We start from the raw sequence: 12,349 nt of genomic DNA, 5'->3' as shown, positions 1-12,349 counted from the left end.
TGTGTTTTCTTTCTTCTCTTTTCATCTAGTGTCATTAGCCTTTTAACAGTTCCTGTCAAAATAAAATAGAAATGGATAACATTCTAGAGAGAGTTTGAAATACCAAGGTACAATTTAAAACATATCTCTTCCACTACAACCACAATATTTTGGAGAGATCGTTGAACCTCACTGTTCTGACATGTCCGTTAGCCTCCGTCCTGCTTCAGCAATGAATGTGGCGGGGCACATTCTGAGGGAGATGAGGTCAATCATGTGGCAAGAAAACCACGCTATGCTTTTTTTTGAGATCCTGAAAAGGACAGAAGGGCCATGTATATGTGTGCAGCTGGATATGTAATTGCAGGTGGCGTAGCAGATTCTGCTGAAGCCCCACTGCCTGGTGTGGACGGTAGCTGTGTATATTGCAGCAGAATTGTGCATGTGAGATCAAGGGGGCATGTCATGTGTTTCAGCACTTCACTCCCTTCAGTAGCACATGAATCCTGAGTTCTTTGGATGACCCGTGGACCGATCTTTCACGATGAAGAATTCCTTAAGAAGAACAGATCTCGGCCCACCATCCCAATGCCTCCGTCTCAAAACATCAACCTCCCACTGCCCTTAGTCTGCAAGGCATTCCTTTCAAATGCGATGACAACGCTGGGACCTTCGTTGCCTATTGTACGAGCTGAACTTTTGTGCTCATCAATTCAACGCTCTTTCCATCAACTCATCTTGTCTTTTGACGCTTCGTGTTTTGCGCTCCTTTGACTATCGGCATATCGGGTGACTGCAAACACTGAAGTTCTTGCTTACGGAGTGTGGAACATTGTTTTCAAGTGATCGCTGTTCTGTCATGTTGACGCCGAGTGAATCTTTCCTTGGCAACATGGGCAGGCTGACAGCAGTGCGAGCGAAAGTAATGGCAAATTTCTTGACTTATTTCTGAATGTGAATGTTCTTTAGAAAAGGGATGCGGCGTTGCTTTTCGCCCGTGTAAAGGTCACACATTCCAGACGTGGTTATGAGCGAACAGTTGCCACAAGTGTTTGAAAAGAACAAGAGAGGAAGCAGGCCTGCCCCGTGTGAGGATCAAACTCAGGCCCTTCAGATGACGAGACTGATGCACTACCAATTATGCCAACAAGCCCAGCTGCAGGACACATAGCGGAAAGTTTGCCTCACATGGATTTCAGTCGCCCGTTCCCTAATCTTTAGACGCCCTCTGCTGAATGTTGCATTTGCCTTTTGATCTCACCGATACATTTTTGGTCTGTTTCTGTTGCGAGTCCGTCTTTCAGATCTCACCTAGCACAAGTCTCTCTGGCTGAAATGGACTCTCTGCTTCAGCATCGTGCCCTCACTCAGCCATTAAAAATGTCACTCGGACTTCTGACAAGCTGACATGAAATGTCAAGAGAGAGTGGCGGAGACGCTTAAGCCAGAGAGAAGATGAAAAGGGGGCGTGGCTGCGAAACGCTTGACAGCTGCACGATGCTCTCCACGCAAGGCGTGACCACAGGCTAAAGGACACCTTTTGGCACATCAAGCTCTAAGCACACACCTGGGGGATGCGGGAATGGATCCTGCTACCTTCCACATGCAAAGCAAGCGCTGTACCATACAAACCAACCCCCCTCACTGGGGCTTATCCCTCGGCGTCACCTAGTGCCGCTTGATCCCCTCTTACCGGGCACAGTTCACTGCCCTTCGTCTGCAAGGCAGTCGTGTAATTGCGGCTTTCTTGACTTATTAATGAAGGTCTGACTGGACGAGCGAATGACGCCTCTCCCCCATCCTCAAGCTCGCTGACAGATTGAAATGGAAAGTGCTGCTGTGGCTCATTGGTCTAGTGGTATGATTCTCGCTTAGGGTATGAGAGGTCCCGGGTTCAACTCCCGGACGAGCCCTTGTGTGCTCCTTTCCTCCTCTTCCACAAGACTGGGAACTGATATCCACATCACTTCGCAGCGTCTGCTTATGGCAAACGATGGAATGTGACTAATGACTGAACGAGCCTGGTGAATTCTCATCACGTGGCACAATGAGAGCGTGCAGTCAGCTGTCCGAGGCGGCAACCTCATTGCTCGTTCAAAAGAACACGTACTGAAAACTCATCACCACTGTGTCGTAGATGAGCACCGCGATCGCTTGTTGTCATGCGTCCTTACTTGGGAAATGCAGAAGCAAAAACTGCCCTCTCTCAGCTACCGAAACGTGTGCGGCTCGCCTTGCGCTCTCTGCGCCTCGCATATTTGTGGAGCTGTCTGCTCTTCTTTCTGTTGAAGTAATCACGTTACGGGGCGTCCTGCAGCCTATGATGTTCTCACTGAGAGCTTTCAAGATTTGAAGGAAAACTACGAGCTTGATGGCTCAAGTCGAACGAATGTGATTGTTAAGCAATCGATGATCAAAAGCACGTCTTCTAACAATTCGTGAGAGTATTATCAGCACTGTTTTCACTCGGATATACTTTTCACTTGCTAAGCTGACAAATTGGACGAGAAAATGCCGGAGACGCACTCAGTGCAGACTGAGGTTGGGAAGGAGGTGTGGCCCTTCAACGCTTGACAACTGAAGGACATTCTCTCCGCAACGGAGGAGCACCTGTCAGAAGTCACAGAAGCTAAACAAGAGCACCGGGCTTCCGGAGATCCAAACTCAGACCTGGAGGATGCGGGCATCGATCCCACTACCTCTTGCATGCTAAGCGAGCGCTCTACCATTTGAGCTAATCCCCCTCGCTTCATGCTTCTCGGCATCATGTCTTACCGCCTCTGCCCCTCTTACCGGGCACCGCCCACTGCCCTTGGTCTGCAAGGCAGTCCTTTCAAGTGCGATGACGACGCTGAGACCTTCGTTGCCTATTGTACGAGCTGAACTTTTGTGCTCATCAATTCAACGCTCTTTCCATCAACTCATCTTGTCTTTTGACGCTTCGTGTTTTGCGCTCCTTTGACTATCGGCATATCGGGTGACTGCAAACACTGAAGTTCTTGCTTACGGAGTGTGGAACATTGTTTTCAAGTGATCGCTGTTCTGTCATGTTGACGCCGAGTGAATCTTTCTTTGGCAACATGGGCAGGCTGACAGCAGTGCGAGCGAAAGTAATGGCAAATTTCTTGACTTATTTCTGAATGTGAATGTTCTTTAGAAAAGGGATGCGGCGTTGCTTCTCGCCCGTGTAAAGGTCACGCATTCCAGACGTGGTTATGAGCGAACAGTTGCCGCAAGTGTTTGAAAGAGCAAGAGAGGAAGCAGCCCTGCCCCGTGTGAGGGTCAAACTCAGGCCCTTCAGATGACGAGACTGACGCACTACCAATTACGCCAACAAGCCCAGCTGCAGTACACACACCGGAAAGTTTGCCTCACATGGATTTCAGTCGCCCGTTCCCTAATCTTTAGACGCCCTCTGCTGAATGTTGCATTTGCCTTTTGATCTCACCGATACATTTTTGGTCTGTTTCTGTTGCGAGTCCGTCTTTCAGATCTCACCTAGCACAAGTCTCTGTGGCTGAAGTGGCCTCTCTGCTTCAGCATCGTGCCCTCACTCAGCCATTAAAAATGTCACTCGGACTTCTGACATGCTGACATGAAATGTCAAGAGAGAGGGGCGGAGTGACGCTTAAGCCAGAGAGAAGATGAAAAGGGGGCGTGGCTGCGAAACGCTTGACAGCTGCACGATGCTCTCCATGTAAGGCGGGACCACAGGCTAAAGGACACCTTTCGGCACATCAAGCTCTAAGCACACACCTGGAGGATGCGGGAATTGATCCTGCTATCTCCCACATGCAAAGCAAGCGCTGTACCATACAAGCCAACCCCCCTCGCTGGGACTTATGCCTCGGCGTCACCTAGTGCCGCTTGTTCCCCTCTTACCGGGCACAGTTCACTGCCCTTCGTCTGCAAGGCAGTCGTGTAATTGCAGCTTTCTTGACTTATTGATGAAGGTCTGACTGGACGAGCGAATGGCGCCTCTCCCCATCCTCAAGCTCGCTGACAGATTGAAATGGAAAGTGCTGCTGTGGCTCGTTGGTCTAGTGGTATGATTCTCGCTTAGGGTGCGAGAGGTCCCGGGTTCAACTCCCGGACGAGCCCTCGTGTGCTCTTTTCCTCCTCTTCCACAAGACTGGGAACTGATATCCACATCACTTCGCAGCGTCTGCTTATGGCAAACGATGGAATGTGACTAATGACTGAACGAGCCTGGTGAATTCTCATCACGTGGCACAATGAGAGCGTGCAGTCAGCTGTCCAAGGCGGCAACCTCATTTCTCGTTCAAAAGAACACGTACTGAAAACTCATCACCACTGTGTCGTAGATGAGCACCGCGATCGCTTGTTGTCATGCGTCCTTACTTGGGAAATGCAGAAGCAAAAACTGCCCTCTCTCAGCCACCGAAACGTGTGCGGCTCGCCTTGCGCTCTCTGCGCCTCACATATTTCTCGAGCTGTCTGCTCTTCTTTCTGTTGAAGTAATCAAGTTACGGGGCGTCCTGCAGCCTATGATGTTCTCACTGAGAGCTTTCAAGATTTGAAGGAAAACTACGAGCTTGATGGCTCAAGTCGAACGAATGTGATTGTTAAGCAATCGATGATCTGTCTCCCTGGCTCTGCATACAGCCTTGGAACACCTGGACACTAAGAACTCGTATGTGAGAATGCTGTTTGTGGACTACAGTTCAGCATTCAATTCCATCATACCCAGTCAACTGGTGACAAAGCTCAGGGGATTAGGTCTGTGCAACTCTGTCTGCAACTGGCTGCTGGACTTTCTTATCGAGAGACCACAGGTGGTGCGGATAGGCAATAAAACATCAACACCACTCACCCTGAGCACTGGAACCCCACAAGGCTGCTGTCTGAGTCTAAGGTTGTACTCCCTATTTACTCACGACTGCACAGCAAGACACAGCAATAACCGCATCATCAAGTTTGCCGATGACACCACTATAATAGGACTGATCAGTGATGATGACGAGTCCACTTACAGGGATGAAGTTGTACAGCTGCTTAGGTGGTGTCATAGCAATAACCTGGACTTGAACATAAAGAAAACGAAAGAGCTAATAGTGGACTTTCGGAGACACAGGCCACACACTCACAGCCCACTCAGTATTGATGGAACGGAAGTGGAAACAGTCACCAGCTTTAGGTTTTTGGGAATTCACATCTCTAAAGATCTAACCTGGACTGTGAACACTGACTCTATCATGAAGAAGGCTCAGCAGCGCCTTTATTTCTTAAGGTGCCTCAAGCGATGGGGGATGCCAATACATGTGTTGGTGAACTTCTACCGCTGCACTATCGAGAGCGTCCTCACCAACGGGATCACCGTGTGGTATGGCAACACCTCTTCGCGAGAAAGAAAGGCACTGCAGAGAATGGTCAATATGGCCCAGAAGATCATTGGCTGCGGTCTCACCGAGATTAAACAGCTCTACGAGGACCGCTGCCGTGGTAGAATTCTGGCCATCACAGAGGACAGTCACCACCCCGGGCATGAGCTCTTCACCCCACTGCCCTCAGGCAAGAGATATAAGAGCATACGGACACTTAATACTAGATTCATCAATAGCTTCTATCCACAAGCAGTGAGACTGGCGAACACATTTAGCCATCCCCCTCGGACCACACCCACACCATCACCATCTACCTCATTGTAATTTATTTATTGTACGTCTCCAGTCATTGTTTACATGTCTGTATTGTTTACATTCAAACTGCCTGCATGTTTACTTGCACATTGTCTATTGTTTGCACATTGTCTTGATGCACTGTTTGCACTTTGTTTTGTTTTTACACTTGTTTTACAACCGAGAGACTTTCTGTAAGTAAGAATTCCATTGTACCAGTACCGGTTACATATGGCAATAAAGTTCAAGTTCAAGTTCAAGTTCAAGTTCAAAGCACGTCTTCTAACAATTCGTGAGAGTATTATCAGCACTGTTTTCACTCGGATATACTTTTCACTTGCTAAGCTGACAAATTGGACGAGAAAATGCCGGAGACGCACTCAGTGCAGACTGAGGTTGGGAAGGAGGTGTGGCCCTTCAACGCTTGACAACTGAAGGACATTCTCTCCGCAACGGAGGAGCACCTGTCAGAAGTCGCAGAAGCTAAACAAGAGCACCGGGCTTCCGGAGATCCAAACTCAGACCTGGAGGATGCGGGCATCGATCCCGCTACCTTTTGCATGCTAAGCGAGCGCTCTACCATTTGAGCTAATCCCCCTCGCTTCATGCTTCTCGGCATCATGTCTTACCGCCTCTGCCCCTCTTACCGGGCACCGCCCACTGCCCTTGGTCTGCAAGGCAGTCCTTTCAAGTGCGATGACGACGCTGAGACCTTCGTTGCCTATTGTACGAGCTGAACTTTTGTGCTCATCAATTCAACGCTCTTTCCATCAACTCATCTTGTCTTTTGACGCTTCGTGTTTTGCGCTCCTTTGACTATCGGCATATCGGGTGACTGCAAACACTGAAGTTCTTGCTTACGGAGTGTGGAACATTGTTTTCAAGTGATCGCTGTTCTGTCATGTTGACGCCAAGTGAATCTTTCTTTGGCAACATGGGCAGGCTGACAGCAGTGCGAGCGAAAGTAATGGCAAATTTCTTGACTTATTTCTGAATGTGAATGTTCTTTAGAAAAGGGATGCGGCGTTGCTCTCGCCCGTGTAAAGGTCACGCATTCCAGACGTGGTTATGAGCGAACAGTTGCCGCAAGTGTTTGAAAAGAGCAAGAGAGGAAGCAGCCCTGCCCCGTGTGAGGATCAAACTCAGGCCCTTCAGATGACGAGACTGACGCACTATTAATTACGCCAACAAGCCCAGCTGCAGTACACACACCGGAAAGTTTGCCTCACATGGATTTCAGTCGCCCGTTCCCTAATCTTTAGACGCCCTCTGCTGAATGTTGCATTTGCCTTTTGATCTCACCGATACATTTTTGGTCTGTTTCTGTTGCGAGTCCGTCTTTCAGATCTCACCTAGCACAAGTCTCTGTGGCTGAAGTGGCCTCTCTGCTTCAGCATCGTGCCCTCACTCAGCCATTAAAAATGTCACTCGGACTTCTGACATGCTGACATGAAATGTCAAGAGAGAGGGGCGGAGTGACGCTTAAGCCAGAGAGAAGATGAAAAGGGGGCGTGGCTGCGAAACGCTTGACAGCTGCACGATGCTCTCCATGTAAGGCGGGACCACAGGCTAAAGGACACCTTTCGGCACATCAAGCTCTAAGCACACACCTGGAGGATGCGGGAATTGATCCTGCTATCTCCCACATGCAAAGCAAGCGCTGTACCATACAAGCCAACCCCCCTCGCTGGGACTTATGCCTCGGCGTCACCTAGTGCCGCTTGTTCCCCTCTTACCGGGCACAGTTCACTGCCCTTCGTCTGCAAGGCAGTCGTGTAATTGCAGCTTTCTTGACTTATTGATGAAGGTCTGACTGGACGAGCGAATGGCGCCTCTCCCCATCCTCAAGCTCGCTGACAGATTGAAATGGAAAGTGCTGCTATGGCTCGTTGGTCTAGTGGTATGATTCTCGCTTAGGGTGCGAGAGGTCCCGGGTTCAACTCCCGGACGAGCCCTCGTGTGCTCTTTTCCTCCTCTTCCACAAGACTGGGAACTGATATCCACATCACTTCGCAGCGTCTGCTTATGGCAAACGATGGAATGTGACTAATGACTGAACGAGCCTGGTGAATTCTCATCACGTGGCACAATGAGAGCGTGCAGTCAGCTGTCCAAGGCGGCAACCTCATTGCTCGTTCAAAAGAACACGTACTGAAAACTCATCACCACTGTGTCGTAGATGAGCACCGCGATCGCTTGTTGTCATGCGTCCTTACTTGGGAAATGCAGAAGCAAAAACTGCCCTCTCTCAGCCACCGAAACGTGTGCGGCTCGCCTTGCGCTCTCTGCGCCTCACATATTTCTCGAGCTGTCTGCTCTTCTTTCTGTTGAAGTAATCAAGTTACGGGGCGTCCTGCAGCCTATGATGTTCTCACTGAGAGCTTTCAAGATTTGAAGGAAAACTACGAGCTTGATGGCTCAAGTCGAACGAATGTGATTGTTAAGCAATCGATGATCTGTCTCCCTGGCTCTGCATACAGCCTTGGAACACCTGGACACTAAGAACTCGTATGTGAGAATGCTGTTTGTGGACTACAGTTCAGCATTCAATTCCATCATACCCAGTCAACTGGTGACAAAGCTCAGGGGATTAGGTCTGTGCAACTCTGTCTGCAACTGGCTGCTGGACTTTCTTATCGAGAGACCACAGGTGGTGCGGATAGGCAATAAAACATCAACACCACTCACCCTGAGCACTGGAACCCCACAAGGCTGCTGTCTGAGTCTAAGGTTGTACTCCCTATTTACTCACGACTGCACAGCAAGACACAGCAATAACCGCATCATCAAGTTTGCCGATGACACCACTATAATAGGACTGATCAGTGATGATGACGAGTCCACTTACAGGGATGAAGTTGTACAGCTGCTTAGGTGGTGTCATAGCAATAACCTGGACTTGAACATAAAGAAAACGAAAGAGCTAATAGTGGACTTTCGGAGACACAGGCCACACACTCACAGCCCACTCAGTATTGATGGAACGGAAGTGGAAACAGTCACCAGCTTTAGGTTTTTGGGAATTCACATCTCTAAAGATCTAACCTGGACTGTGAACACTGACTCTATCATGAAGAAGGCTCAGCAGCGCCTTTATTTCTTAAGGTGCCTCAAGCGATGGGGGATGCCAATACATGTGTTGGTGAACTTCTACCGCTGCACTATCGAGAGCGTCCTCACCAACGGGATCACCGTGTGGTATGGCAACACCTCTTCGCGAGAAAGAAAGGCACTGCAGAGAATGGTCAATATGGCCCAGAAGATCATTGGCTGCGGTCTCACCGAGATTAAACAGCTCTACGAGGACCGCTGCCGTGGTAGAATTCTGGCCATCACAGAGGACAGTCACCACCCCGGGCATGAGCTCTTCACCCCACTGCCCTCAGGCAAGAGATATAAGAGCATACGGACACTTAATACTAGATTCATCAATAGCTTCTATCCACAAGCAGTGAGACTGGCGAACACATTTAGCCATCCCCCTCGGACCACACCCACACCATCACCATCTACCTCATTGTAATTTATTTATTGTACGTCTCCAGTCATTGTTTACATGTCTGTATTGTTTACATTCAAACTGCCTGCATGTTTACTTGCACATTGTCTATTGTTTGCACATTGTCTTGATGCACTGTTTGCACTTTGTTTTGTTTTTACACTTGTTTTACAACCGAGAGACTTTCTGTAAGTAAGAATTCCATTGTACCAGTACCGGTTACATATGGCAATAAAGTTCAAGTTCAAGTTCAAGTTCAAGTTCAAAGCACGTCTTCTAACAATTCGTGAGAGTATTATCAGCACTGTTTTCACTCGGATATACTTTTCACTTGCTAAGCTGACAAATTGGACGAGAAAATGCCGGAGACGCACTCAGTGCAGACTGAGGTTGGGAAGGAGGTGTGGCCCTTCAACGCTTGACAACTGAAGGACATTCTCTCCGCAACGGAGGAGCACCTGTCAGAAGTCGCAGAAGCTAAACAAGAGCACCGGGCTTCCGGAGATCCAAACTCAGACCTGGAGGATGCGGGCATCGATCCCGCTACCTTTTGCATGCTAAGCGAGCGCTCTACCATTTGAGCTAATCCCCCTCGCTTCATGCTTCTCGGCATCATGTCTTACCGCCTCTGCCCCTCTTACCGGGCACCGCCCACTGCCCTTGGTCTGCAAGGCAGTCCTTTCAAGTGCGATGACGACGCTGAGACCTTCGTTGCCTATTGTACGAGCTGAACTTTTGTGCTCATCAATTCAACGCTCTTTCCATCAACTCATCTTGTCTTTTGACGCTTCGTGTTTTGCGCTCCTTTGACTATCGGCATATCGGGTGACTGCAAACACTGAAGTTCTTGCTTACGGAGTGTGGAACATTGTTTTCAAGTGATCGCTGTTCTGTCATGTTGACGCCGAGTGAATCTTTCTTTGGCAACATGGGCAGGCTGACAGCAGTGCGAGCGAAAGTAATGGCAAATTTCTTGACTTATTTCTGAATGTGAATGTTCTTTAGAAAAGGGATGCGGCGTTGCTTCTCGCCCGTGTAAAGGTCACGCATTCCAGACGTGGTTATGAGCGAACAGTTGCCGCAAGTGTTTGAAAAGAGCAAGAGAGGAAGCAGCCCTGCCCCGTGTGAGGATCAAACTCAGGCCCTTCAGATGACGAGACTGACGCACTATTAATTACGCCAACAAGCCCAGCTGCAGTACACACACCGGAAAGTTTGCCTCACATGGATTTCAGTCGCCCGTTCCCTAATCTTTAGACGCCCTCTGCTGAATGTTGCATTTGCCTTTTGATCTCACCGATACATTTTTGGTCTGTTTCTGTTGCGAGTCCGTCTTTCAGATCTCACCTAGCACAAGTCTCTGTGGCTGAAGTGGCCTCTCTGCTTCAGCATCGTGCCCTCACTCAGCCATTAAAAATGTCACTCGGACTTCTGACATGCTGACATGAAATGTCAAGAGAGAGGGGCGGAGTGACGCTTAAGCCAGAGAGAAGATGAAAAGGGGGCGTGGCTGCGAAACGCTTGACAGCTGCACGATGCTCTCCATGTAAGGCGGGACCACAGGCTAAAGGACACCTTTCGGCACATCAAGCTCTAAGCACACACCTGGAGGATGCGGGAATTGATCCTGCTATCTCCCACATGCAAAGCAAGCGCTGTACCATACAAGCCAACCCCCCTCGCTGGGACTTATGCCTCGGCGTCACCTAGTGCCGCTTGTTCCCCTCTTACCGGGCACAGTTCACTGCCCTTCGTCTGCAAGGCAGTCGTGTAATTGCAGCTTTCTTGACTTATTGATGAAGGTCTGACTGGACGAGCGAATGGCGCCTCTCCCCATCCTCAAGCTCGCTGACAGATTGAAATGGAAAGTGCTGCTATGGCTCGTTGGTCTAGTGGTATGATTCTCGCTTAGGGTGCGAGAGGTCCCGGGTTCAACTCCCGGACGAGCCCTCGTGTGCTCTTTTCCTCCTCTTCCACAAGACTGGGAACTGATATCCACATCACTTCGCAGCGTCTGCTTATGGCAAACGATGGAATGTGACTAATGACTGAACGAGCCTGGTGAATTCTCATCACGTGGCACAATGAGAGCGTGCAGTCAGCTGTCCAAGGCGGCAACCTCATTGCTCGTTCAAAAGAACACGTACTGAAAACTCATCACCACTGTGTCGTAGATGAGCACCGCGATCGCTTGTTGTCATGCGTCCTTACTTGGGAAATGCAGAAGCAAAAACTGCCCTCTCTCAGCCACCGAAACGTGTGCGGCTCGCCTTGCGCTCTCTGCGCCTCACATATTTCTCGAGCTGTCTGCTCTTCTTTCTGTTGAAGTAATCAAGTTACGGGGCGTCCTGCAGCCTATGATGTTCTCACTGAGAGCTTTCAAGATTTGAAGGAAAACTACGAGCTTGATGGCTCAAGTCGAACGAATGTGATTGTTAAGCAATCGATGATCTGTCTCCCTGGCTCTGCATACAGCCTTGGAACACCTGGACACTAAGAACTCGTATGTGAGAATGCTGTTTGTGGACTACAGTTCAGCATTCAATTCCATCATACCCAGTCAACTGGTGACAAAGCTCAGGGGATTAGGTCTGTGCAACTCTGTCTGCAACTGGCTGCTGGACTTTCTTATCGAGAGACCACAGGTGGTGCGGATAGGCAATAAAACATCAACACCACTCACCCTGAGCACTGGAACCCCACAAGGCTGCTGTCTGAGTCTAAGGTTGTACTCCCTATTTACTCACGACTGCACAGCAAGACACAGCAATAACCGCATCATCAAGTTTGCCGATGACACCACTATAATAGGACTGATCAGTGATGATGACGAGTCCACTTACAGGGATGAAGTTGTACAGCTGCTTAGGTGGTGTCATAGCAATAACCTGGACTTGAACATAAAGAAAACGAAAGAGCTAATAGTGGACTTTCGGAGACACAGGCCACACACTCACAGCCCACTCAGTATTGATGGAACGGAAGTGGAAACAGTCACCAGCTTTAGGTTTTTGGGAATTCACATCTCTAAAGATCTAACCTGGACTGTGAACACTGACTCTATCATGAAGAAGGCTCAGCAGCGCCTTTATTTCTTAAGGTGCCTCAAGCGATGGGGGATGCCAATACATGTGTTGGTGAACTTCTACCGCTGCACTATCGAGAGCGTCCTCACCAACGGGATCACCGTGTGGTATGGCAACACCTCTTCGCGAGAAAGAAAGGCACTGCA

General features: G+C 49.3%; 3 non-coding genes across 3 annotated transcripts; all 3 read left to right on the top strand.

Annotated features, from left to right (window-relative positions):
* Positions 1–4,008: 4,008 nt before the first annotated feature.
* trnap-agg (transfer RNA proline (anticodon AGG)) lies at positions 4,009–4,080 on the top strand. Its single transcript has one exon. It is a non-coding gene; the product is annotated as a tRNA-Pro (tRNA).
* Positions 4,081–7,501: 3,421 nt separating this feature from the next.
* trnap-agg (transfer RNA proline (anticodon AGG)) lies at positions 7,502–7,573 on the top strand. Its single transcript has one exon. It is a non-coding gene; the product is annotated as a tRNA-Pro (tRNA).
* A 3,422-nt stretch (positions 7,574–10,995) lies between these two features.
* trnap-agg (transfer RNA proline (anticodon AGG)) lies at positions 10,996–11,067 on the top strand. Its single transcript has one exon. It is a non-coding gene; the product is annotated as a tRNA-Pro (tRNA).
* The last annotated feature ends 1,282 nt before the right edge of the window (positions 11,068–12,349 follow it).

This window comes from Lepisosteus platostomus, chromosome 5 (genome assembly GCF_059453375.1).
Source record: "Lepisosteus platostomus isolate fLepPlt1 chromosome 5, fLepPlt1.hap1, whole genome shotgun sequence".
Lineage (NCBI taxonomy): Eukaryota > Metazoa > Chordata > Actinopteri > Semionotiformes > Lepisosteidae > Lepisosteus > Lepisosteus platostomus.
The sequence above is the reverse complement of the archived record's forward strand: the minus strand, read 5'-3'. Positions and strand labels throughout refer to the sequence as shown.